The sequence below is a fragment of the Xenopus laevis genome, chromosome 2L, assembly GCF_017654675.1.
Source record: "Xenopus laevis strain J_2021 chromosome 2L, Xenopus_laevis_v10.1, whole genome shotgun sequence".
NCBI lineage: Eukaryota > Metazoa > Chordata > Amphibia > Anura > Pipidae > Xenopus > Xenopus laevis.
In genome coordinates, this window is record NC_054373.1 from 171,205,749 (window position 1) to 171,223,927 (window position 18,179).

At 39.1% G+C, this 18,179-nt stretch overlaps 1 pseudogene; it reads left to right on the forward strand.

Moving 5' to 3' along the window:
• LOC121399739 overlaps nucleotides 1-18,179 on the forward strand; it is a 123,729-nt pseudogene that overhangs the window by 21,823 nt on the left and 83,727 nt on the right.

Sequence of the window (18,179 nt, forward strand, 5' to 3'; positions counted from 1 at the left end):
ACTACTAAAAAAGTATATTATTATGAAAATGGTTTGTTTACATGAAGCAGGGTTTTACATATGAGCTGTTTTATGCAATATCTTTTAATAGAGACCTAAATTTTTTGGGGGGTATAGCGCAGCCTTTGCCGCACTTCGCCAGGGCGCCGCTAATTCACTTAAATCCAAAGTTGCGCTCAGGAAGGCAAAAGGTAGTGAAGTTGCGCTAGCGTTAATTCGTCAAGCAAAGAGAAGTTACGCTAGCGATGCCTAATTTGCATACGGCGCCAAGTTAAAGTACAATGGACGTATATGTAACAGCAAATACATTACACTACACAAGCCTGGGAAACCTTCATAAAATAAAATAGAGTTGTTATTTTGCCCTATACGTGTGCCCACTGTATAGTTTAGGTGCCATATGTTAGGAAGGGTGGGGGTGGGAGCTTTTTTTTTTTTACCTTTTGTAAAATGTATAATGAAGCAATATAATTCTTAAAGAATCAGATGAAAATTGAGCGTAGGACTGACCATATATGGGATGGCTTTGACGTAGTTGGCCAGCTTAAATATATTGCAATATATGGACAAACAATCCTTGTTTTGTTTAAAGGGTAAGGCATTTTTCAGTAGCAGTATGCACAAAATGTCTCTGTCTTAAATATATTGATAATGAGTTGAGTGCAGAGGACCTCTTGTATTTGACTATACAGTATATATACTATACACACACAAATGTATATTTATAGCACGAAGGACCAGCACTTTTTGTGGAGGTTTTTATTTCACAGCATCGCACTTTGAATCCAACGTTTCTGTCACCCACTGGGAACTTTTTCGGTCCTTTGCTCATCTTGAAAAATACCTAAATCCCAGCTTGAAACTCAGTAAAGATGAACTGGGGAGAATATGTATTTATTGTTGCAGAAATTTTGAAACTATGACAAATACACCAGTAATATCAATTTCAGAGAAGCCAAAAGTTGGAAATTTATGAAGGCCCTGGCCAAAGGATAGATCTTTAAAGGGATACTGTCATGGGAAAACATGTTTTTTTTTTAAAAACGCATCAGTTAATAGTGCTACTCCAGCAGAATTCTGCACTGAAATCCATTTTTCAAAAGAGCAAACAGATTTTTTTATATTCAATTTTGAAATCTGACATGGGGCTAGACATATTGTCAGTTTCCCAGCTGCCCTCAGTCATGTGACTTGTGCTCTGATAAACTTTAGTCACACTGTACTGCAAGTTGGAGTGATATCATCAGCTAAACCACCGTATAGCACCTCTGGACTGGTACAAAAAGCTCAGTACACAAAATCCATTAGAATTCCTAGACAATATCTTGTTATTCTTCTTTCTTATTAATCTATTGGCAGTTCTGGCCCTGTGTGCTTATACAGGGCTTTTTATTGGCTTCCAGTTGCTTTGACACTTACGAAGGTGCAGTCCGTTAGTAATAAAAATGTGTAAAAAGGCACAAGATCAGTTTAGGCAGGTGGTTTGGTTGGCGTGTCAGATGACTGGTAGACTCTGGGTTATCTCCGATTGGTGGAGTTGGGTAGGGATTACTGTTCCAAACTGATTGAATCCTAATGAATGTGATTAATAGGAGGCAGCTGAGTGTGAGCTGGTATGTTCTGTGTTGTGCTCCATTTCTTCTGTGTCCCATTGTAAGCATATTGCTCTCCAGCCAAATTACGTTTTAATTGCCAGCAGTAATGAAGCCTGCAAAGAATTCACTGAAAGTTTCACGGACCACGGGAGTATTTAATTGTCCCATATCAAAGCTTAATTAATGATCAGCACCAATTAGCATCCTGCCTTATATACCATAAGCCAAATCATTTCTTGCATTTCTGGCAGTGTTAATTCTAAACAAGGGGCTGCACCCGCTGGTTAAAACCCCTAAATAACTCATTATTATTCCGAGTCTCCTGTCTTGGTTCTTGTGTTTAAAGCTTGGCTACTTTACAACTGGATGTTTTTACTGTTCCTACTGGCAGAATTGGATTTTCTCATGAAATATTGCTTTAACGCCAGCAGAACAGTACCTGGAAGTTATTCACTGCGAGTAACGCAGACGCCAACTAATAATTAAGAGACATTCTGGGAAGTATTGATGAAGGTTTAAGCTTCTCCAGAGCTATTACTTGTCTTCTTTCCATAGCATTGGGATATTGGGAACCATTTTCACTATAAGAAGAGCATCATGTTAAAAAAAGAGAAGTATATTAAATCTAGAGGAACATGCAACTTTTTGCTTTCCCTTAGTACCCAAGTTCTTGGCCGTGCCTGAAACCTCGTCATCTCTGTTGTTCTTGTACCGACACTACATTTTGTGTCTTGTCTTATGGGCAGCCATGTTTGTAATGAGGTGGCCACTCAATGGATTCCGCTTTTAGACACTAGTGCAGATCATAAAAGCCATCCTTTGATTTAGTGTCTATAAAGTCCATAACATATAAGGCTCCCCTAGTGGTGTGTTATTTCTGCATTAATATCTGCGAGTGGAATCCACTGAAAGCCAGCCTTGTGTTTGAAAAATGTGGCTTCACTACCACTCCCTTAAAGTGGACCTGTCACCCAGACAAAAAAATCTGTATAATGAAAGTTCTTTTCAAATTAAACATGAAATCCAATTTCTATTTTTTTATTAAATCATTCATAGCTGTTGTAAGCTCATTTAAAAATCTCAGCTGTCAATCAAATATTGTCTGCCCCTCCTCTATGCCTTAGGCGGAGCAGACAATTACTTTCACTTTCTATTCAGCACTTCCTAGATGTCACTGCTCTCCACATATTCCCCCGTTCTCATTTAATTGTGTAGCCAGGACATGGGGATGGACATCAGGTCCCCTATTCTCGTGCACAAACAAGATTCTGAGATGATATAAGGCTTGTCTTAATAACATATTAATAACATATTCCATATTTATTAATTTACATTAAAAATTCTTGGCCGAATTTTTAATGTAAATTAATAAGTATGGAATTTAAATTTTTTGTATACAAATCCTGGTGTGCATCTTTTTCTTTTTCGTTATTTGGATAATTCTGCCAGTAAAGATAGCATCGACCGAGATTAATGTATTACGGTGTGCGTTAAGAACTTCTGGACTGTATATATATATTTGCAAAAATGTTATCCACAAACACCCCAAATCCTTCTAAATTAAGGAAACCCCAACACCTTACCATTTAATGTATACCTTGCATTTGTTATTTCTACCACAGTGCATAACCTTACATTTATCAACATTGAACCTCATCTGCCATTTTGCCCATTTCTCTGATTCTGCCAAGCGTTGTGCATGGAACGTATAGTTCTGCAGTGTTACCGGTACAGTAAAAGGCTGTCGATTTTATATGTAATTGACTTACTTCTGTCTCATAGCATCACAAGAGGGCAGTAAAACATAAAGTTATGTTCTGAGTCGGAGTTAATCTCCTCGGTGCCCACTGTTCCTTCCCTTCCGTTAATGACCTGTTTTAAAAATGGCATTGTCCTCGGAACTGACTGTGGGCTGAGATTTGCCCGCGCTGACTCATCGGCCAGTTTTGAGATAACCCTTTGATCTACAATGTAGTTGTATTCTGCATTAAATGTCGGCAAAGTAATTCACTGTATTTATTCTAAACAAACAGGCAATTTTTAGACTCAAAATACACTGAAGTGCCTGTTAAAAAAATAACAAGGAAATAAACCAAAACAACCTTTTGAAATTAAAAGGAAAATGAAGCAAATATATTCAGTAGTTACTTCTTTATTTTGGCTTAACTCTCCCCCTTATTGCCTTGAAGCAGAGCGACTGCAGACTTTTTTTTATAGTAGCAAACGCAGGTATATAATAGGATTGGTTCTTCTGTAAATGCTGGGACTCATAGAGATACAGGCCACGGGGCATCTGTTAATATTAGAGGCTAAATGTAAGCAAAAAAGTAACATTTTCTCCCCTCAGAATCCACATTGGCAGTGGCAGATATTTTTTACAGCCTTTGAATGATTTATCTTTTGTTCCCACGTAGCCTAGCACCCATATTGCTGTTAGGGCAATGGCAGACAAGGAGATTTATCACTTCCAGTTCGAGGTCGCCAAGCGAGCGGATCATTTGCCGTAATGGTGGGAAATATTGGACAGACCTGATTCTTTGGCCCTTGCGCCAATGATTGGATTATGCTTGCTGCTATGCCATCAATAGAACTGAGGGCCCCATCAACAAGCAGATGCAGACCTTGATCCTAATGGAAGATCAAACCTACCGACTTGACCTCCGTAGACAGATTGTAATTGGCTTTCATGTTTTATTATTTGTGGTTCTTGATTTAATTTAGGTTTTTTATTCAGCAGCTCTCCAGTTTGCAATTTCAGCAATCTGGTTGCTAGGGTCCAAATTATCCTAGCAACCATGAATTGATTTGAATGAGAGAATGGAATATGAATAGGAAAGGCCTGAACAGAAAGATGATTAATAAAAAGTAGCAATAACGATACCATTGTAGCCTTACAGAGCATTTGTTTTTTTAGATGGGGTCAGTGACCCCCATTTGAAAGCTGGAAAGAGTCAGAAGAAGTAGGAACATTTTTAAAAACAGAAAAAATGAAGGCCAATGGAAAAGTTGCTCAGAATTGGCCATTCTGTAACTCACTAAAGTTTAACTGAAAGGTAAATATATATGAGTCCATGTGGGCAGGATTCTGCCTTTTTCAGTAAGTACCTGTGTGTATGTATATATATATATATATATATATATATATATATATATATATATATATATATATATATATATATATATACATACATGCATGGAGAGGATGTATACATGTACATATTAGGGATGCACCGAATCCAGGATTCGGTTCGGGATTCAGCCAGGATTCTGCCTTTTTCAGTAATTATTCGGATTCGGCTGAATGCTTCTGCCCAGCTGAACCCGAGTCCTAATTTGCATAATTTGCATATGCAAATTAGGAGCAGGGAGGGAAATCGCATGACTTTTTGTCACTAAAGAGGAAAGTCAAAAATTTTTCTCCTTCCTAACCCTAATGTGCATATGCATATTAGGATTTGGTTCGGTATTCAGCCGAATCATTCGTGAAGGATTCGGGGTTTCGACCGAATCCAAAATAGTGGATTCGGTGCATCCCTAGTACATATACATACACACATATATACATGACAGCTATTCCTTACATCCATTTGCCCAGGGCGAGTGCACAGAGAAAAATATATTATTTTCTTCTAGAAATGAAAAAATCATTTTCCCCGTAATTAATATGCTGGGCTGTAGAATAAGCAGTTTCCCTGGTGCTACTCTGATCAGATAGCATATTCTGCCTTTGATGCAGTAAATATGTTGTTTGTGACCTTTCCCTTCTCAAACAGTTCTGAAATATATCGCTCATCTCATTTTAATTCCCTATCTTCTGGGTGTCTCTTCAAAAGACTTTTTTTTTGTTTGCAACCTTCTCAAGTAAATCTCCGTCTAGATTGTTTGTCTTATTGTGGCTTGTTAAAAAAACCTCTTTCTAATTTTATGACCCCCCAAAAGATCAAAACTGACATTTCCATAAAAGTTGTTTTGTTTTCACAGCCAGAATCTTAATGGCTGTTAGGGAGTTACTGAAAATGCTAAATACATTTCTTAAAGAGACATGGGTAATCATATACAGGTACCTGTTATCCAGAATGCTTGGGTCCTGGGGTTTTCCGGATAACAGATCTTTCTGTAATTTGGAAATTTATATCTTGTCTTCTAGAAAGTCATGTAAACATTAAATAAACCCAAAAGGCTGGTTTTGCATCCAATAAGGATTCATTATATCTTAGTTGGGATCAAGTACAAGGTACTGTTTTATTATTACAGAGAAAAAGGAAATTTTAAAGTTTTAAAAATTTGGATTATTTGGATGACCTTTCCGTAATTTGGAACATTCTGGATAACAGTTTCCAGATTACCGGATCCCATATCTATAATACAGAATGTCCACCAGAGGCAGCGTCCTTACCCTCCTGTCTTCTGCTTGTGTTTTTTGGGTAGTATAAAAGTGTATTTTATGTTTGATGATTTGTGTCCACCCCTAAGCTTAGCTTATCAACAGCTGCTCCAAGCCCACTGAGCATGTGCAAGTCACTGACACTCCTAACAAAAGCCAAGAGGCGAAACTCCTGTGACAACTTTGAATGCCTGAATCATTACTTCTATAGAGATAATGAACCTTTAGGGCTGGCTCAATAAGTTCTGTATATAATAGATGGCATTTCTAGCCATATCATTTTTTTGTGGTTTAGTTCTCCTTTTAACTCTTACCTGGATCTCATTGTATCAACTAAACAACTTTGTGACTGAGTTAAAAAAAGAGGATTTGACAAGAAAAACGAGTAATAAAAAATATAAATACAGTCAGAATTAATTATAATGCGCTGCAGAATATGTTGGTGCTAGTGATGTGTAGGCAGCCTGAAACTCATAGGACCCTCAGGTTAGGTTTTGGCCATCAAAGCACATCTTTAATAGGTGTCGGACCAAATTCTGTCCACAGCCCACCTGCCTGCAATGTTAGCGTCCCTCATTTCCTCCAGGGCTGCCTGATGTTTGCTTATGTATATACCCACTTTACCCTACCCTCCCCTTCTGATCAGAGATGGGTGACTCGGGCTGTGGCGGTTCTGGCCCCTAATCAGACCCCCTACTACCTCGAAATTACCTACTTATCTCAAGATAGAGGGGGGTCCAGGGGGGGGGCTGCATCACTACTACAGTAAGTGCCATTGTGAAGAACCAAATTTCTTGCTTATTATATAGAAATTTGGCTCTTAAATTTACTAGGTACCTTTTAAGTTTGTAAGGGGAATTTCTCAACACAGGCCCCCAACATAAGAAAGTCGAGAACACCAGCTCTTAAAAAAATGAAACTTTGTTTATTTTCTTGTACATCACTGGCAGTCAGATACAAAACTCAACAGACCTTTCAACAGTCATTTCCACTTAAAGTTTTACAATTGCTTTCCGACTTAGTAGTCTGTGCATTACCACTCAGCGATTAGAATAGGGTTTTCTTTTTACTCACTACCTGCTGGTCCTCATCGGTCTGGCTCGGTGATCCGGTGCACCACTACACCCCTTCACCATTCCACCAGTCCCCCGCTTCGATCATCCGGCACTCGACCAGCGCCCCTTGACCACTCCGGCGGGTACCAGCCACCTTGACTTGAAGTCTTCTACTTCCAACCTCTCTTGCCCAACAACCTCACCACTGTCACCCTATCTTGGGAATTATTCCCCGGATCCTAATCCGACTATGCTCCTTGTTGGGGCAAAAGACTACCCTTTCTTTCTCCCTATCTCTGACACCTAGTGCCAGCTATTACTGAATCTTCCTATCTAGTGAACTACCTGATTCCGGGCTGGTGTTCTTCTTCTCAACGAAACTCTTGCATCACTTCGCCTCCTCCCATCAAAAGCCTCTGACTATGGGTGTGGCTGCCCTTTTATACCCAATTTGGGGAAATTCCATCTAGTGGTAGAAAAACAGAATTGCTTCTAACTATAACACTCTACTGCCACCTAGTGGTTTTTTAAATAACCATTTACACAGTTTTACATACAAACTCTCATTAACATCACATAGTTCACAAATAACATTTTAACTCTTTCACCCACCCACAACACAATTCACTCTCTTACAAGTTCAGAGACACACGCTCAGATTCGGGGAGATTAGGTTGACAAATCTCTTCTTCTTCAGGAAGACTATTCCCCCCGAACTGCCTTCCCGCCTACTAGAATGTAAATCATCTGCAAGATGGCACTAGTCGCGATTCGTTTACCAAAGTCACCTCGCGAGGAAACTTTGGGCGACTTCAGAAAACAAAGCGCTCCCAGTGCCATCCCGCAGGCGATTTACATTCTAGTAGGTGGGAAGGCAGTTTGGGGAGATTAGTTGTCCCGAAGAAGTGGAGATATGTCACCGGACGACTTATCTCCCCGAATCTGACCGTGTGTCTCTGTCCTAAGAGCTGGATCATTCCACCATGGCTTGCGGCCCCTGGGCTCATTCACACATATATAAATAACATTGGCTTCCCAGTACGGGTTTGGTGCCGGTTGGGAGAGGGTGGGTTAGGATCAGTTGTATAATTAAAGGAGAAGGAAACCCTGTAGAAAAAAAACCCCTACCCCCCACCCCACGTAAACTCCTCTCCCTCCTGCCCCCAGGCTAACTGCCCCCCGGAGAAATGCCCCATACTTTATACTTACCCCTCGTCGCAGATTCTGGCAGCGGAGTTCCACGCATCCACCTTCCGGGTCCTCGGTAAACTTCCAGGAGATTGGCAATCTCCGTCAATCTCGGCGCATGCGCAGCTGTCGAGAGCCAGCAAATTGCTCCAAATGCGACGAGGGGTTAGTATAAAATATGGGCATTTCTCAGGGGGCAGTTAGCCTGGGGGGAGTAGGAAGGGGGGTTTACGTGGGGTGGGGGGTACAGGGTTTTTTTCTGCAGGGTTTCCTTCTCCTTTAAAGGATAGTAATTTGATTTGGGGACCCTTGGCGGTTAGCTCCTTAATTTGGAAAGTATTTTATTGCTCTCAATTTTTTTGAAGTCTGTTAAGTTGCTGCCTTCATTAACACCCCTTTCCTCTCCAAGACTTCCATGTAACATTTCTATTCCAAAAAATTACACCTACACAAAGCAGACCAAGTCAGCTGACCTTAAAGGAGTTGTCCACCTTTTAGTATTAACTTTTAGTATGGCGTAGAGAGTGCTATTCTGAGACAAATTGCAATTGGTTTTCATATTTTATTATTTGACTTATTTAGCTTTTTATTCAGCAGCTTGCCGGTTTGCAGTTTCAGCAATTTGGTTGCTAGGGTCCAAATTACCCGAGCAACCATGCACTGATTTGAATAAGAGACTGGAATATGAATAGAAGAGGGTCTAAATAGAAAGATGGATAATGAAAAGTAGCAATAACAATATATGTGTAGCTTTACAGAGCATTTGTTTTTTAGATGGGATCAGATCTATTTGAAAGCTGGAACAAATCAGACAAAAAGACAAATAATTAAATATAAATAATGAAGACCAATTGAAACGTTTCTTAGAAATATAATGTACTCAAGGTTAACTTAAAGGTGTACCAACCCTTTAATTATGCTAATTCATCAAAATCCATGCTTCTAACGCCATTTACAGAAACATGAATATTTATGTGATATCTGTGGACAAGGGAAAGTTTGAAATAAAAAAAGAAAATGGATTTGAGATAGGATCCAGGTTACTTTCTCTATTAGTTTAGTCCTTTGTTCACCTAGCACTCTGTTTTCTGGTATTAATTGCCTCATTTTCTCTTGTACCTGTGCTACACTCGTTCCTTAATGATTCATGCCATTTTATAACGTATCCTTGCTTCGCTTCCATAGATACAAGGAAGGAGGAGAGGCCCTGCTTGTTCTACTTCCCTCTGAAGTGAAAGGAATGGTCAAACAACTAGAAGAGAAGAAAGTTCCTATAAATGAAATTAAGTAAGTATAATTGTCGGCCGTGCATCTCATGATTCTCAGCCTGAAGAACACAGAGAAGACAAAAAACTAATTGCACCATCCTGGAGTAATATTTTATATTACATATTATATTATTACTTAAAGGGCATGTAAAGGCAAAAAAATAAAATCCAATTTTTACTTTCTTTAATGAAAAAGAAACCTATATCCAATATACTTTAATAAAAAATGTGTACCGTTTTTATAAGAAACCTGACTGTATGCAGTGAAATTCTCCCTTCATTTACTGCTGTGGATAGGAATTGTCAGATGGTCCCTAACTGCTGAGCAGGGAAACAATCATACTTATGAACAGCAGGGGGAGCCCCCGCCTTACTTCCCAGCCATGCAGAACTCAAGCAGCTTTGTTTGTTTCCCTGTAGAGCAGTCGGCGACTGTGTCAAAATTTGTATTGATTTTTATTTTTGTCTTTTCATCCCCTTTACTGTATCCAGCTGCAGGGACAACGATCATGGAGCCAGATTTAAACAGATAAACTGGGATTCTGTTCGGAGGATTATTTTGCTGCAGCCACTGGTTCTGCAGAGTTGGAGAAAGTTTGTATTAAACATTACAAAAACTATAATATCCACATTAGATTACATGACAACACAAGACCCAGTGCAGTCTGCATATTCTGATTATTAATCAGTCTTGCTGTATTGGCTTCTGGCAGATATAATTTGACATGTGCCGTCTTGATAATTTATGATAATCCCTAAGCAGCCCAGACCCCACTGAGCACGTGCACAGTCTTGGTCTTGCAAAGATGTTTAACAAAGTTAAAAGATGGTGACCCCCTGTAGCCAACTTTGAAAGCATAAATCATTTGTTTGATTAGGCTTGTGGTGCAATAAATAAATTTTTATGTTTAGTATACAAAATACAGCATTTCTAGTCTTATTCAATTTTAGACTTTACTTCCCTTTTAAATAGCCAAAACAACCCTGCGACGAAGGGCATCAACAGAAACTACAGATACTTCTTAACAACTGTTATTCATTATAATGAAAAGCAATGTGTTGTTTTGTTTTTTTAATTATTAAAATTAAAACTCTGTGAAATGCTAAAAGCAGATTATGCATTATACACTAATTGAAAAACAAATTAAAACTAAATTATGTTGAACAGCTGAATTGCAGCACTCTGCCAGATTTTCTGTAATCCATATAATTTGCCTCTCTTCCCAGAATTAACCCTGAAAAGCTGTTGGATGTGCAGGGCCGTTTGGAAGCTTTCTTGGAGATGTCACAACGGGTAGGTCTTTACTGGCTCATGTATGGTGCCGGGCCGGCTGAAAATCGTTTGGGCACGTTAGAAAATCCAGTTGGGTAAGGACAGCATTGGACAATTGATGCTCTTGACAGGTCTCCATTTGCCTGCAATTTGATGTGATTGTTAGTCTGGGGGCCAAATGTTAGTCTGGGGGCCGAATCAGATCTATTTGGTCAAATGGGGCGTGTTTGACCTAGATTTTGTAAATACGACTCCCTGATCTTCCTGAAACAAAATTTCCTACTGTGAGAAGAAATAATCTTGTTAATGTTTCACAATACCACCCACATTTAAAGGAGTTGCTCACCTTTAAATTAACTCCTAGTATGATGTAGAGAGTGCTATTCTGAGACAATTTGCAATTGGTTTTCATTTTTTTATTATTTGTGGTTTCTGAGTTATTTAGCTTTTTATTCAGCAGCTCCCCATTTTGCAATTTAGCAACCATGCATTGATGTGGATAAGAAACTGGAATATGAATAGGAGAGGCCTGAATAGAGTAGTAATTTGAAGATCCAAATTACGGAAAGATCCGTTAATTCAGAAAACCTCAGGTCCCGGCCATTTTGAGATCTTATACCTGTACCTCTAAATATTTCTCTACATTGTATTATCCACGAGGGACCTGCTCTCTGCCTCATGGGTGCATATGATGTTAAAGGGGAAGTTCACCTTTTCATTAAGTTGAAGTATCTTTTTATATGCCTAATCTAAGCAACATTTCTTTATTTATTTAGTTTGTTTTCTGACTGATTAGCCTTCTTATTCTGGCTTCTTTCCAGCCCGTAGCTGCGAATTCTGTCTGATTCACTGCCCCTGGCAATCAAACACATTGATTTTGAGGCTTCCATTTTAGTTGTTATTTTTTTTAGTTGTTGTTGTTTCCAGTTCTCTATCATCCGTTTTGATTTCAAAACATCCTCAGGCAACCAGATAACTGTTTAAATTTCAAGCTTTGAAGCGACACAGCTGAACATGTATATAAAGCAAACGCCATGAAAAATTGAGAGCGGTCTTCTATGTATGCTTTCTACACCATCGCAAAAGTTTATTTTGTGCCGAACTACCCCTTAAAGGGCTAAAACACATGGGGAGATTTGTCGCCCGCGTTTTTTAAGAGCGAGTTTTGGCGACAAGTTGTTCGTTTTGTCTCAACTTGTAACTACATGCAAGTCGCCAATTATTATGCACACAGCGCGATTTGGAATTGCCAGTAGCTCCAAAACGCACTGAGACCCTTTTTGGAACAATTTGTCAAAAATAGCATGTACATAGAGAAGTATTGAAATCTCCTAGAAGCACACACACATACAGATTAGTAGCCGCGATAGTATGCAAATTCTTACGCATGTGTAATGACGCAGTTACGCAAGGACGCCAGGAAATAAAACTGCCAGCTCGTTTGCCATAATGAAGACGTGGAGACAACAATACGTCGACAACGCTTAGTAGTTCCGCTCCCTGCTTGGGAGGGGAAAGAAGCGCAACAGAGTATGGGATATAAATCGATCCAGAACAAAAGTCGCTCGAAATCGTCTTATGGCAGAGCCTCGCTTTTAAAAAAATCGCGGGCGACAAATCTTCACCCTAAACCCCAAAAGATATCAAGGCAATGGCATACCAGGAGATTAGTAAAGAGTCATCCTGGGCAACTAAACCAAACCTTAACTGTTCTCGATCTGGATCAGCATCTAGTTACCAAGCTCTGCAATAGCTAGCTGCCTCCAATTTCTTTTCTCCCTTGCTCTAGGCTTCATTGTTTAGTGCTGGCCGTGTTAAACTGCAACAGGAATATTCACCCATATGGTTTACTGCGATGCAATCATAATGGAATAGCTAGAACTCATTTGCCAACATAAAAGTGTCATTTCTCAGCTGCTGTCTTAAGCGTGTGACCTTGTTTCTGCCAACGTCTAATTTATTTACTTTTTCCGAAATGCTGCAGTGCTTCGTCTCCTACTTGCGCTCCGTCTATTTGATGAAGAACAAGGAAGTTTTCGATGTTTTCAAGTTGCCCCTCACTCAGTACGCACAGTAAGTGGCGATTCTCTGCTACGTTTGTTTTTTAGGAAATATCTAGTGTTTTTTGATTTTTGCTATGAAGTGAGGAAAGGTGTGCCGTGTGAGTGAGCTGACTGTGTATAGGCTGAGAGTGGATAACATAGCCGAAAAGTGGAGAATAGGGAAAGAAAATAACATGGTCTGAATTGGAAGAGATGGAGGGAGCTGACTGCATAAATTCTGCATAAAGCGTTGTGGGGGGGGGGGCTGTTGGAATCCATTGTGAGACAATAATAGAGGTCAGAACTGTTATGTTTTGGTAGCCGAGGATGAGTAGAGTATAACACTGCTTTATTAGCAGACTCATGCAGCCATTACACAACAGTAAGCAACTCTAACACCACAAGCTGTATACAAAGTATGCACAGTGACATCTACAGGCCAACTGAGCAGTCTGTTTAAAGGAATTCTGTCATGATTTTTATGCTGTAGTTTTTATTTCTAAATTACACTGTTTACACTGCAAATAATTCACTCTACAATATAAAATGTCATTCCTGAACCAGCAAGTGTATTTTTATTTAGTGGTAATATTGGTTTGTAGGTGCATCTCAGGTCATTTTGCCTGGTCATGTGCTTTCAGAAAGAGGCAGCACTTTAGGATGGAAGTGCTTTCTGGCAGGCTGTTGTTTCTCCTACTCAATGTAACTGAATGTGTCACAGTGGAACCTGGATTTTACTATTGAGTGCTGGCAGGCTACCAGTCTACCAGGCAGCTGTTATCTTGTGTTAGGGAGCTGCTATCTGGTTACATTCCTTTTGTTCTGTTGCTAGGCTGCTGGGGAGGGAAGGGAGGGGGTTGATATCATTCCAACTTGCAGTACAGCAGTAAAGAGTGACTGAAGTTATCAGAGCACAAGTGACATGACTGGGGGCAGCTGGGAAACTGACAATATGTCTAGCCCCATGTCAGATTTCAAAATTAAATCTAAAAAGGCCCAAAGCATTTTGGATAACAGGTCCCATACCTGTATTAAGGTTTCATTCATTATATGCAGCCTAAGCCTGTTCTGGGGATGATCCCTTAGAGAGAGTCAGCATACCCAATTCATATTCAAAATTTAAATAGTTAAATAGTTCCTGATAAGAGATTCTAATATGTGAGAAAAACCAGACTGTAATGACAGTTTTTTCTTTTTTTGCTGAAGTAGCACTATTTTCCAGAAATTCTTTTCTTGGCTCACAATTTATTGCTCATAAATTCCAACCTGAAGTGATTTGTCCAGCCGATTTAATGTCCCTGATATAAACTGCATCCCCTTTAGGAACCAAAAGTAGCCTTCCAAATATGATTAATCTCTCCTGTAAAGAACAAAGAGGTACGAGTAACCGAAGATGACTTAAAGGGCCGCTGTTGAGTTTTTTCGTGCTGCATTTGTATTACAGGTATGAGATCCGTTAACTGGAAACCCGTTATTGAGAAAGGTCAGAATTACAGAATGCTTGTCTCCCATAGACTCCATTTTATCCAAATAATCCACATTTTTAAAAATTATTTACTTTTTCTCTGTAATTATAAAACCATACCTTGTACTTGATCCCAACTAAGAGATAATTAATCCTTATTGGAAGCAAAACCAGCCTATTGAGTTTGTTTAATGTTTACATGATTTTCTAGTAGACTTAAGGTATAAAGCTCCAACTTGCGGAAAGATCTGTTATCCGGAAAACCCCAGGTCCCGAGCATTCTGGATAACCGGTCCCATATTTCGCTGTTTTTGCAGCAATGACGTCTTGCAAGGATTTTAGCAGAGTGTTTTCTTTGCTGTTATTATTTGCTGCATGCTCCACCTAGTGGCAAAATTGTTGAAAAAATTATATAAATTATGTTTTGGGATAAAATATGAACATAAGTAGAAGTAACTCCAAAGGCTATGACGCACATAATGCTTCCAAAGTGCCGGGCGACCCACTGCAATTCCCCAATCAGCAACACAGGTAGCAGTGATCAAACCGACACTTGCACATTAGTCCTTTAGGGTAAGTCCACACTGGGTGTTTTGGGGAGATTTGGTCGCCTGGCGACTAATCGCCTTGTTTTTGCGGCGACCAATCTCCCCAAACGCCTTCCTTGACTCTGAGCTGGCTTAAAATGAAAAAAAGCCGGCTCTAATCACATGCGGCGGTTCGTTTTCCGAAGTTGCCTCACGAGGAAACTTCGGGCGACTTCGGAAAACGAATCGCCGTGTGTGATTAGCGCCGGCGTTTTTCATTTTAGCCGGGGCAGAGTGAGGAAAGGTGTTTGGGAATATTGGTTGCCACAAAAACGAGGCGACCAAATATCCCCAAAACGCCCAGTGTGGACTTACCCTTAGACTGTAAGGCCGATCGTTTTCGTAATGTATGTTACTGAGAACATTTTTCAATTTGGAAATGTGAGCTGCTGCGTTTTGGATATGGATTGTAGCTGTAGGCACAATACCTTCATTCAGTTGCTGTGTGGTTTGTGGTCGACAACATCAAATAACTTTTTTACTTATTTATATCATTTCTCTTTTTTTTGATTTAGGCTTTGTTTCTTTTAAATGAATTCTGCAAGCCCAAGCCAATCTCCCTCATGCTGGCGGGTAGAACTTAACTTAAGTTTTCTTATACTCATTCAACTCTTAAAAAGCAACGGAAAACACGTTTCAATACACAAAGTTACTTTCCCTGTATACAGAGTCTCAGGCCTATCTGTACACTCTTATTAATCATCATCATTTCTATTGATTTTCAGCTCATACTTAAAGGGGTGGTTCACCTTTAAGTTAACTTTAAGTATGTTATAGAATGGCCAATTCTATTCAAATTTTTAACTGGTCTTCATTATTCGTTTGGTATAGTTTTTTAATTATTAGCCTTTTTCTTCTGACTCTTTCCAGCTTTCAAATTGGGATCACTGACCCCATCTAAAAACAAATGCTCTGTAAGACTACACAGTGTTGGACTGGGACACCAGGGGCCCACCAAAAACCCTTAGACCAGGGGCCCACCCAAAAACCTTTAGACCAGGGGCCCACTCAAAGTATTATTTTCTTCCTTTACTTACTCAACCTCTATTCTCCTATTCTCTTTTCTTTACATAGTATAACCTATTATTCCATCTATTTAGCCTCTTTATTCTCATAGAAATAGGGAATGGCCATGAAATAAGCCAAATATTTAGAAGCAGGAGGGCCCACTGACACCTTGGCCCACCGGGAGTTTTCTTGGTATCTCGGTAGGCCAGTCCGACACTGAGACTACACATTTATTGTTATTGTTACTTTTTATTACTCAGCTTTCTATTCAGGCCTCTCCTATTCATATTCCAGTCTCTTATTCAAATCAATGCTTGGTTGCTAGGGGAATTTGGACACTAGCAACCAGACTGCAGAAAATGCAACTGGACAGCTGCTGAATAAAAAGCTAAATAACTCAAAAGCTGCAAGTAATAAAAAATGAAAACCAATTGCAAATTGTCTCAGAATATCACTCTCCACATCATACTAAACTTTAACTTAAAGGTGAACAGCCCCTTTAACCTTTGTTGGTGTCTTCTGAATACCATTACCATCGCTCTCCGCATTGCACAGGTATAGAATCGGTTATCTGGAAACCCGTTATTCAGCTCCAAATTATGGGAAGGTCGTCACCCCTAGGCTCCATGTTAATTAAAAGTTATAAAACATGTTTAACTTTTCTCTGTAATAATAAAACAGTACCTTGTATTTGGTCCCAACTAAGATATAATTAACCCTTATTTGTGGAAAAACCAGCCTCTTGGGTTTATTTAAATTCAATTAAATGATTTTTTAGCAGACTTAAGGTGCAACATTCAAAATTACAGAAAGATCTGCTTGTCCCAAGCATTCTGGATAATAGGTCCCATACCTGTACAAGGGATGGCTCACCTTTTAGTTACTCTTTATACTTTACTTTATAGAATGGCCGATTCTAAGTAACTTCTGACTCTTTCCCCATCCAAAAATAAATGCTCTGTAAGGCTACATATTTATTGTTATTGTTACTTTTTATTACTCCTTTTTCTGTTCAGGTCTCTCCTATTCATATTCCAGTCTTTTATTCAAATCAATTCAGGTATGGGATCCGTTATCCGGAAACCCGGTATACAGAAAGCTCCAAATTATGGAAAGGCTGTCTCACATAGACTCTATTTTATCAAAATAATCCACATTTTTAAAAATGATTTCCTTTTTCTCTGTAATAATAAAACAGTAGCTTGTACTTGATCCCAACTAAGATATAATTAAATCTTATTGGAAGCAAAACCAGTCTATTGGTTTTATTTAATGTTTATATGATGTTTTAGTAGACTTCAGGTATGAAGATCCAAATTAGGGAAAGATCCATTATCCGGAAAATCCCAGGTCCCAAGCATTCTGAATAACAGGTCCCATACCTGTACATGGTTGCTAGGATAATATGGACCCTAGAAACCAGATTGCTGAACAGCTGGTCAGGACACCCCAAGGTTTATGATTAGGGATGCACAGAATCCACTATTTTGGATTTGGCCGAACCCCTGAATCCTCTGCTAAAGATTAGTCAGAATACTGAATCTGAATCCTAATTTGCATATGCAAATTAGGGATGTGAAGGGGAAAACATTTTTTACTTCCTTGTTTTGTGACAAAAAGTCATGAGATTTCCCTCCCTGTCCCTAATTTGCATATGTAAATTAGGATTTGGATTCGGTTTGGCCAGGCAGAAGGATTCGGCCGAATCTGAATCCTGCTGAAAAAGGTTGAATCCCAAACAGAATTCTGGATTCGGTGCAACCCTATTTATGATATTAGAAGATTATGGGTCTTGTAATAAGAATTTTACCTCTGTTACTTCCACTGATTTTTATTCATAACCCCTTCTATTTGTGGTCTTCTAAAATAAAGCTGTATCTCTGGCAGACTTGTGTCCTTCATTAATAAAATCTGGTCACACCCAGTTCTAACACTAATCCATCCTGAACCCCAACTTGTTAAGGCTTGGTTTTATATAAGGAAAGTTGGGTGCAATGATGTGACTGTGTATTGCCTCTCGCTGTACTGTACCTACACCGCTGTAGAGCAAGCGATATTTCTATTACTGTGCTAGAACATCATAAGGTTACAGATTGTGTGATCAGGGAGAGCAGAGACTCTGATATAGAACTAAATGCAGAGGTCACTGCATCACTTATCATTAATAGCACTGGCACAAAGATATATATATATATATATATATATACTTCTTTCAGTCAACATGAAAAATACATTAGTATATTAAAGGAACAGTAAAACCAAAAAATAAAAGGCATTTTAAAGTAATTAACATATAATATACTGTTAGCATTCA